This window comes from Miscanthus floridulus, chromosome 14 (assembly GCF_019320115.1).
Source record: "Miscanthus floridulus cultivar M001 chromosome 14, ASM1932011v1, whole genome shotgun sequence".
In the NCBI taxonomy this organism is placed as follows: domain Eukaryota; kingdom Viridiplantae; phylum Streptophyta; class Magnoliopsida; order Poales; family Poaceae; genus Miscanthus; species Miscanthus floridulus.
In genome coordinates this window covers 1,260,821-1,270,708 of record NC_089593.1, presented here as the reverse complement: position 1 = coordinate 1,270,708, position 9,888 = coordinate 1,260,821, and positions in this window count along the sequence as shown.

The following is a 9,888-nucleotide window of genomic DNA, read 5'->3' as shown; positions in this document are numbered from 1 at the left end:
CAAGAATACTAGCCTGATTTGATTATTCTATATATCTATGTTTGATTTTAGCTTATCTTGTTATTATGCAATAGACATGTTCAGAAAAATCTTTTCCATTCAACACTAGCTCGTGCTCTTCTTTTTATCTTTATGTATTCGTGTCCGTATGTTGACGGCTTCAATTAATTTTGTTGTTATGCTTGATCATCAACAGTGTTTCATGTAGATCTATAGTGCTAGAAATCTTTTTTTTTTCTTGGTTACTTGTTACAAATCAGTTTTTATTTGCTCGTAGTTACCTAAATTAACCCATACTCTACCTTCACGCTAAGAAAAATTTAGAACGCAATCTTTATTTGATTTTGCATGCCAAAAAAATGGTAGCTTGATCTAATATGTTATAAAGTTATGTGTGGCTTATCACTGTTAAGCATATGGTGTATTGTCCCACCCAGGCTCTCTAAAACTCCTGGCTCCGCCACTGCTCCTCGGCGACCCGGAACACGACGTGGAAGAACCACTCGGCGGATCCAGATTCAGTGATTTTTTTTTTGTGCATCTCATCTGGGTACAGCTGTAGTATTGCTCAAGCAAGTCGCGATGTAACTTTACTCTCTCCATCTACCATCCGACTAAGATCCAAGGGCTACCATCGGTTGCAGGCCAAAAAGAGCCCAGACTAGAACTTTTTCTATGTGCGTGTGCATAGATTGAGGATTTTGAGGTGTGGCTGGTGCATCTGAGAGGGTGTTGGTAGTGCCAGCAGCAGCGTCGGCGGTGTCCCTAGCTGCAGGGGCTGATTAGTACCTATTGGGTGCGCTTCTGCAAAACGCGGAGGCGGTGGCTTCATCAGCATGTGGACTGAGTTCGCAGCGCTCAATGCCACAGTCGCGGGAGACGCGGCCGCCGTCGAGGACCCGCGCCACGCCTTCCGCTTCTTTGACGCAGACAGCAACGGCACCATATCCAGTTATCCACTGCCAAGCTGCACTACGTCAGATTCTTACACCAAGAATGGAAGCATTTTTACTGTAGGGGCGGCTAGGGTTAGGGCGCCCCTACAGTGGACGTCCTCGGGCCTCAACAGCCCAGCCGCCCCTACAGATGGCAATGTAGGGGTGGCTGGTAACCTGAGCCGCCCCTACAGTTGGAGCTGATCTGTAGGGGCGGCTCAATCACCAGCCGTCCCTGCAGTGTTTACTTGTCTTTTTTCAAATTTTAAAATTTGAAAGATTCAAATTTAGTTAAATGATAAGATAACCAAAATAAAAGTTGTAGATCTTGATGAGTTGAACAACTTTTGTATTCATCACTTTTATATATGAAATCATTTAGGGTTTGAAAATTTGGTTTGAACTTGTTAAATTTTAAATTTTAAATTTTAAAATGTGTAAAACATTGTCACATCCAAGTTTGATCAAACTTAAATGCTGAAGCATGATTTTATAAATTTTAAAAAAAAACCATCACATTTGGAGTTAGTATGAGGAAAAACAACTAGTTATAAAGTTTACCTACAGATTAAAAAGAGAAATCACACGGTTCTAGATGATTCTTACATGATCATAGTGAACAGTGTGATTTCTTTTTTTAATCTGTGGGTCAACTTTGTAACTAGTTTTTCTTCCTCGTACTAACTCCAAATCTGATAATTTTTTCCTAAAATTTTCTAAAATCATTCTCAATCAATTTATTTTGTTGGTTTTGTCAATATATACATATGAAAAGTTTGAGCAATTTAAATTTTGAATTTCAAAAAAATGCAACTTCAGACAATATTTTAGTTCCCCAAATGATTTCAGCTGAAAAAATGATAAATACCAAAGTTGAATAACTCATCAAGATCTATAACTTTTGTATTGGTCATTTCTTCATATAACAAAGTGGTAACGACATTGTTCATAAATGTGACACATCTCTCATAAGGTTTTATAAACTATATGAGACATATGTAAGATTAGTGAACAATGTGTGCTAAGAATATGTCAAATGAAGAAATAACCAAAATAAAAGTTGTAGATATTCATGAGTTGAACAACTTTGGTATTCATCGCTTTTTATGTTGAAATCAATTTGGGTCTCAAATTTTGGTTCGAACTTGTCGTTTTTCAAAATTTCCAATTTGAAAGGTTCAAATTTTGTCAAATGACAAGATGACTAAAATAAAAGTTGTATATATTAATGAGTTGAACAACTTTGGTATTCATCACTTTTTATGTTGAAATCATTTTGGGTCTTAAATTTTAGTTCGAACTTGTCATTTTTTAAAATTTCAAATTTGAAAGGTTCAAATTTTATTAAATGACAAGATGACCAAAATAAAAGTTGTATATCTTGATGAGTTGAACAACTTTTGTATTCATCACTTTTACATATGAAGTCATTTAGGGTTTGAAAATTTGGTTTGAACTTGTCAAATTTTAAATTTCAAATTTTAAAATGTGTAAAACATTGTCATATCCAAGTTTGATCAAACTTAAATGCTGAAGCATGATTTTAGAAATTTTTAGAAAAAAAATCACATTTGGAGTTAGTATGAGGGAGAACAACTAGTTACAAAGTTTACCCACAGATTAAAAAGAGAAATCATACTGTTCTAGATGATCCTTCCATGATCATAGTGAACAGTGTGATTTCTTTTTTTAATCTATGGATCAACTTTGTAACTAGTCTTTCTTCCTCAAACTAACTCCAAATCTTATGATTTTTTCCTAAAATTTTCTAAAATCATTGTCTATCAATTTATTTTGTTGGTTTTGTCAATATATACATATGACAAGTTTGAGCAATTTAAATTTTGAATTTCAAAAAAATGCAACTTCAGACAAGTTTTTGGTTCCCCAAATGATTTCAGCTGAAAAAATGATAAATACCAAAGTTGAATAACTCATCAAGATCTACAACTTTTGTATTGATCATTTCTTCATATGACAAAGTGGTAACGATATTGTTCACAAATGTGACACATCTCTCATAAGGTTTTATAAACTATATGAGACATGTGTAAGATTAGTAAATAATGTGTGCTAAGAATTTATCAAATTAAGAAATGACCAAAATAAAAGTTGTAGATATTCATGAATTGAACAACTTTGGTATTCATCGCTTTTTATGTTGAAATCAATTTGGGTCTCAAATTTTGATTCGAACTTGTCGTTTTTCAAAATTTCCAATTTGAAATGTTCAAATTTTATCAAATGACAAGATGACTAAAATAAAAGTTATAGATATTAATGAGTTGAACAACTTTGGTATTCATCACTTTTTATGTTGAAATCATTTTGGGTCTCAGATTTTGGTTCGAACTTGTTATTTTTTAAAATTTCAAATTTGAAAGGTTCAAATTTTGTCAAATGACAAGATGACCAAAATAAAAGTTGTAGATCTTCATGACCTCTACAACTTTGATGTTTATCAAATTTTTATTTGAGATCATTTGTTGTCTCAAAATTATTTTAGTAGTTTTGATTTTAATTTTTTAAAATTTAATTTTTTTCCCCAAATTATTTCGACCGTTCGATCTCCACAACCGACGACACAGATCTCTTGGATCGGATTCTACCGGAAGCTGATTCTCCTGCTTCGCCTTACCTTATCCGGCTTCTGCTTTGCTTCTTTCTTGCTTCTCCCGCTTCTCGTCGGAATCCACCCAAACAAATATATACTCAGCTTCGTCTTCTCCTTCACGAAGCTTCTCTTCCCCTCCTCTCTCTCGTGTTTGCTCTCTCTCGCTCTCCCTCTCCGACGGGGGCAAGGGGCCACAGCGGGCCCGAACGTCCGCACCGGCGGCTGGCGCGACGACGGCGGCCACCATCCTCCTCCTCCGTAGCCCTCCCTCGCTGCGAGGCGGCCCCCTCCCTCTCCCACATCCTGCGCGCGCAGCTCGTCAATGCTAGGTTCATCCACCGCTGTTCCACCGCCTCATCCACCGTCTCCCTGACCCCAACCGTCGCCCCCGCCCCATCCACCGCCATTCCCCAGGCCGCGACGGCGGCTAGGGTTTGGGAGCGCTCGCCCGCGGCCGGCTGCCCCGTCTCGGACCTCAACCTCGACCTCGACCTCCGTCCTTGTCGGGCTGGCTAGGGTTTGGGAGCGCTCCTCGGCGTGGCTCATCCGTCTGCTCCCCCGGCGCGCAGCTAGGGTTCGTCATGCGGCTGCCCCCGCCCCATCCTCACCATCCTCTCCAACCTCGACACCATCTCTCTAGGGTTACCACTCCGTTTCGCGCCATTCACCACGTATATATCCCCATCCCTGTCGTCTCCCTTCTCAGTTGATCACCATTCGTTCAGCTCCGGCAGTAGGTGCTCATCCCCTCTGTTCATCTTTTTTCCTTTTTTCCTCTGTGGTTGTTTTCTAGACGCTATGGATCTGAGTTCTTGAACAAGCAAGTGAATGTGGTTCTCCCCATCGCCCCTCCCTCTATTTTGTTCATCTTGTAACCCTAGGTTCTTGGGGAATAGGTCGATCCCTAATTATTTCGTCTCATACTTGATGCAGGCACAACAGATCTGCAATCCCTTGTTTGTTCATCTGCTTTTGATTGTGGTGCTATCACCACATCTGTTCGGTATAAGCAATCCTCCTCTTTTGAACCCTCCCCTCCTCCCTATTCTGATTATTGCAGTACTACTTGATGGATGATGTCGGTGCTGTCTAGATCTGTGAATGAAATATATTTCTGAGCTCATGTCCAAGTCAATGATGTTGCTATTTTTGCTCTGAGCATTTGTCCAATGCCAATGATAATTTGTCCATGCTTTTCATGATTTCTTTCAGTAAATCTGAGCACTGTCCAATGCCAAAGATTTTTGTCTATGCCTTGGATGTTTGTTTTCAGTTAATCTGAGCACTTGTTCAATGTCAATGATGTCTTTCATATAGTACTAAAGATTGAACAGTAAGCATTGGTTGTTGTTTACCTTGTCCAGGAAATAAAACACACCCTTATTTTCATAGCTTTGTTGTGTTGTTGTGCTCATTGCACCTATGTTGCTTTGGTAGATGGCTTTGGAGGACCAACGACGACTGTTGATTGCTCAGGCCACTGCTCTTATCACTGCTATGTATGCACTCTTGTTTAGTAGGCTTAGAATGCAACATGATTCAAGGCCTCATATCACTTACGGTCCTTTGAGAATCATGGATGAGGAAAGGCAAAAAAAACTTGGATTTAATTTACAACTGCAATGATATAGAGTGTGTCAACATGCTTCGTATGTTTTCATGTGAATTGAGGCATTGAACAATGCGCAATGATGATTTATTTTTTATGCTACACTTGACCTGAGGCTTTGGACTTATGCTATGATGATTGTTTATGATACTACACTTGAACTGAGGCATTGGACAAATGCAATGATGATTTTTTGTGATACTACATTTGACCTGAGGCTTTGGACATGAGCAATGATGATTATTTGTTTATGTGATACTTTAACTGAGGCTGGAGGCATGTGCAATGATGTTTATTTGTTATTGGCTTAATTTACCTGAGGCTGTAGGCATGTGCTATGATGTTTATTCGTTACTGTCTTAATTTACATGAGGCTGTAGGCATGCACTATGATATTTATTTGTTACTCTCTTAATTTACCTAAGGTTAGAGACATGTGCAATGATGTTTATTTGATCTTATTACAATCTAAGTGGGGTGTGCCAACTAAACTCGGGGATGGCTAAGGAGATGAATGTTGACATGCTTGCACCTGATGAGCTTGTGTTCCCTGGGATTGGTGCTCCTACTAGGTTTGCTGCTGTTGGGGCTAGTTTGCCTACTGGGGCTGTGATGTTATTTGTTCAACCAAGGTTGGGGATTCCCACCTAGAGCTGTATGGGGCTGTGATGTTCATGCTTGGATTTGCTGATGAGGCCACCTTCTTGACAACAAGCCCTAGGGTACTACTTTTGTGAACATGAATGCAGATCATCGTGTGCTGTGGCTGAGAACCTTCTTGGCCAAGCACTATTACAACTGAGCTGCTTGCTGGTCCGTTGGTTGATCCATCTTTTGTGCAGTGCCTGCCCTCTCCTGGTGGTATTTTGTATGCATGGTTTGGTGCAGTGGCTGCTCTCTCCTAGTGGATGCATCTGGTCTTCTCTAGTGGCTTCTTTTGTGCATAACTCACTCCTGCTGGGCTTGGTTGTGCAGTCGGCTTACCCATCTCTGTGCAGTTGACATGTTCCTGCATTCTTTTGTGCAGTTAACATGCTACCCTCTACTAACTATGGCTAACTGTGGCTTGTAGTTAGTGACTATAAGCCACTACACCCTTGCATTCTTCTTTGGGTCAACCTACCTGATGCTAGTGTGTGTATTTGCCTTGGCAGTTTGATCATGTGACCCAGCCATTCATTTGAACATCTTATTGTTAACTCTTCTAAGCATATTACCTGCATTCTTCTGAGGACATGTTTGTTGCCTATGATGTATTTTTCATATAACTGAGCACATGTTTGTTGCCTATGATGTGTTTTTCATGTAACTGAGCACATGTCTGTTGCCTATGATGTGTTTTTCATAGAACTAAGCACATGTCTCTTTGCCAATGATGCTTACACATGCCTCCTGGTGGTATTTTTGTTACTACACTTTACTTTTTGTTACTACACTTTACTTTTTCTGTAGCTATAGCATGGTATGTTGTTCATCGTAGGAAGGAACCTGGTGTGTACTCTAGCTGGGACAAAGCACATGCTCAAGTCGATGGCTTCCAAGGGTAATTGCTACAAAAAAATCAACTCAAGAGAGGAAGCTTTTCAAGCATTCTATGGCCAAGGACAACATGTGAATCCACCTCAGCTTGAACCTGCTGGACATGATCAGTTTCCTCTGTGGCACAATTCATTTGAAGTTAAAGATGTAATAATCGTAGTCCACTTTCATCCCCTCTTATCTTCTTTACTACCAATAATGATGGACTTTTGTGAATTATGACTTATGATGATGTTCTAAATAATGGTCTTGTGTTTGTGGATGTATATATGTATATTTGTGACGGTCAGATTCGAATTTGAATTATATTTATATGTGGTCAGATTTGAATTTGAATTATTTATTTTTTTTGCTGGAAAATCCACTATAGGGGCGGTTCTTGATTGAACCGCCCTTATAAATACACACAGTAGGGGCGGCTGGTGACACAACCGCCCTTACAGAAGTCCACTACAGGGGCGGCTGATATTACCAGCCACCCCTATAGAGGGCACTGTAGGGGTGGCTGAAAACATCAGCCGCCCCTACAGAGGGCACTACAGGGACAGTCAGGAAACCTCCCCTACAGAGGCACCCTCTTTAGGAACACCCTGGGAAGGGCGGCTAGCGTAGCCGCCCCTACAGAAGCTCTAGAGCCGCCCCTATAGTTAACTTCTGTAGTAGTGCTGGTGCCGTCGTGAGCATCCTCTGAGGCCTCAGCATTCAGCAAGTCCGTGTCCGCTAGCCTTCCTGGACGACATACGCGACCGCTAGCGTTCCTGGACGACATATGCGACCTACGATGTCATGGGCTTGCTCGTGCGTGAGGAGATGGTGGCCGAGGCCTACGAGGTTGTCGCGAGGCATATGGATGCCGACAATATCGCTCAGTCTTCCCAGAGTTCGAGCGTCGCCTAAGACGTTTACCTCGATGTGCTATGCAAAGGACGTCGAAGCTGCTGTGCACTAGATGCTCGGGTGCCATAGAGTGCGCGGGTGCTCGTCGGGACGTTTGGCATCGTGGTCACCGGGTGCGTTGCTCCTAGGGACATGTAGCCGACACTCGTGCCTGGTTAACGGCGATGCCCTACACGGCTGCCCTGGGATGTAGTACAAGGGGTTGTCTCTCCTATGGCGGAGGAGGAACAGTGGGCCCCGCCGAAGACCGCCACCCCCTCCCCACGCCTCGGAGGCAGAGCAGGAACCTGTTCGCGACGCGCTACGACACCGCGACCTGCATGGGATGTCTGGGGCGGGGCGAGAGTGGATTTACCATTTGTACGAGTGGCCGCACGGCATATCGTGGCCGTGGAAGTGTCCCAGCTGCATCAAGATTTGTGCTCGCGTGTGAATCAGCTTACTAACCATTAGATTTAATAAGACCCTAAACCCTACACCCTACACTCTACACCCTAAACCTTAATCTCTAAACCCTAAACCATAATCCCTAAACCCTAAACCCTAAATCCTGAACCCTAAACCCAACACAACAGAGTGAGGAATGTAGCAGCATCAAGATTCGTACCATTAACTTAATGGACGGTCGAGATAAGCCCCGGCCACGTACGCAAGCGGGGAGGCTTTTCCCGGGGCCACGCTGCGGAGTTAGAGACGGTGCGCAAGGAGGGCATGGCCCACGCGGCTGGGGAGTTACCGCGTTCATACTCTCCATCTGCTCCTCCTTGGCCTTGTCATCTCCTTGCTCCTCGCTACTGTCGTCTTTGCAGATGACAACCCGAGCGAGCAGGGCCGCGGCGCGAGTAAGCGGCGGCGGGGTGGCGGTGTGGCTCGACAAGGAGTAGTCGGTGGAGGGCGGTGTGGGAGGAGGCGATCGGGGCAGGGTGGCATGGTGTAGGGGCCACTACTACACAAAAACTTAACCGAGGCGTTTCATTTTGGGAGTCGGAGGTGGGCGGGCTGGTTGCCCGCCTCCATTATATGGTGGCTGGCAGCCTGTCCAGCAACCATCTCAGTTAATTATTAACGGAGGCGAGCAACCTAACATGCCCACCTCGGTTAATATATATTAACCGAGGCGATCATCCTAACGCAACCGCCTAGGTAAATCATTAACCGAGGCGGGCATTCTAACGTAACTGTCTCGGTAAATCAGGCCTAGCCCGCTAGCCCACACCAGCCCAGTACCATCCCCAATATATAAACGAAATCAGAAACCCTAACCACTCCACTCTCTCTCCTCTCCTCAATCCACTCCGAGCGCCGCGGCTGAGTGTGCCCCCTCTCCGAGCGACGCCATCCTCTCCTCTCTCCCTCTCTCACACACACCGGCCCCTCCTTCCTCTCGCTTCAACCACGTCAATGCCCCTCCTCGCTACTATGGCAAAACCGCCCGAAATAGCATGCTTCCGGAGGCGCTCGTCTTCCACCAGACACTAAGCACCCCAAAAGCTGGCTATATCAGACGGTTCCATCGAGCACACCCCAAGGGAGAACTCGAAAAATCCACGTTTTTTTCCTATAGGATCCAATAATAAGAACGAGTTTACAATACTTAGTCCATTTCATACAACAAGAGTTCTCAGAAATACATTATTACAATACCAAGTTCAGAGTGCGGAATTTAACAACAGAATTAAATTAAACATCTAACAAGAAGGTACAAGGATCCGTCTGTGCCCACCAGAAGAATCCTTCACACAACAACCATTCCTCAAGCTGCACCTGCAATAGGGGTAAATAAACCCTGAATGCACAATATACTCGCAAGACTTACCCGACTAGTGGGAATAATTTCTCAACTCCAAAGGATATGATAAGCTTTATGGTTTGCTAGGTTTCCTTTTTGCGGAAAGCAATACTAGTAGTGAATCATTATGTATGTGTTTTATTAGCATTCATGATTAGTTCATTAGCTAACCATTCTATGTAAGCGCATGTTCTACTTTCAAGCAAGAGTTGAGTGAACAGATCCATTTCACCATCTGTCATCTTCCAGTTCTTACTACGGTGCTAGATTGTAGACAAGTCGTATCGAATTACCTGATGATTCGTGAATCAATGTGCCCAGCTAGGTATCCCGAAACTCACACCACGCTTGTACCCCAGACACAAGTAGGACCAACCCATCACTCTCCTGTCAAGGGGTCCAGGTCCCCATCCAAACTTGGACTCCAAGCCCCCACACCGGAGTCCTGGACTCAATGTGGTGTTTAGACCTCCACCATCCTCACCTCCAATCAATCGGTCCGAAA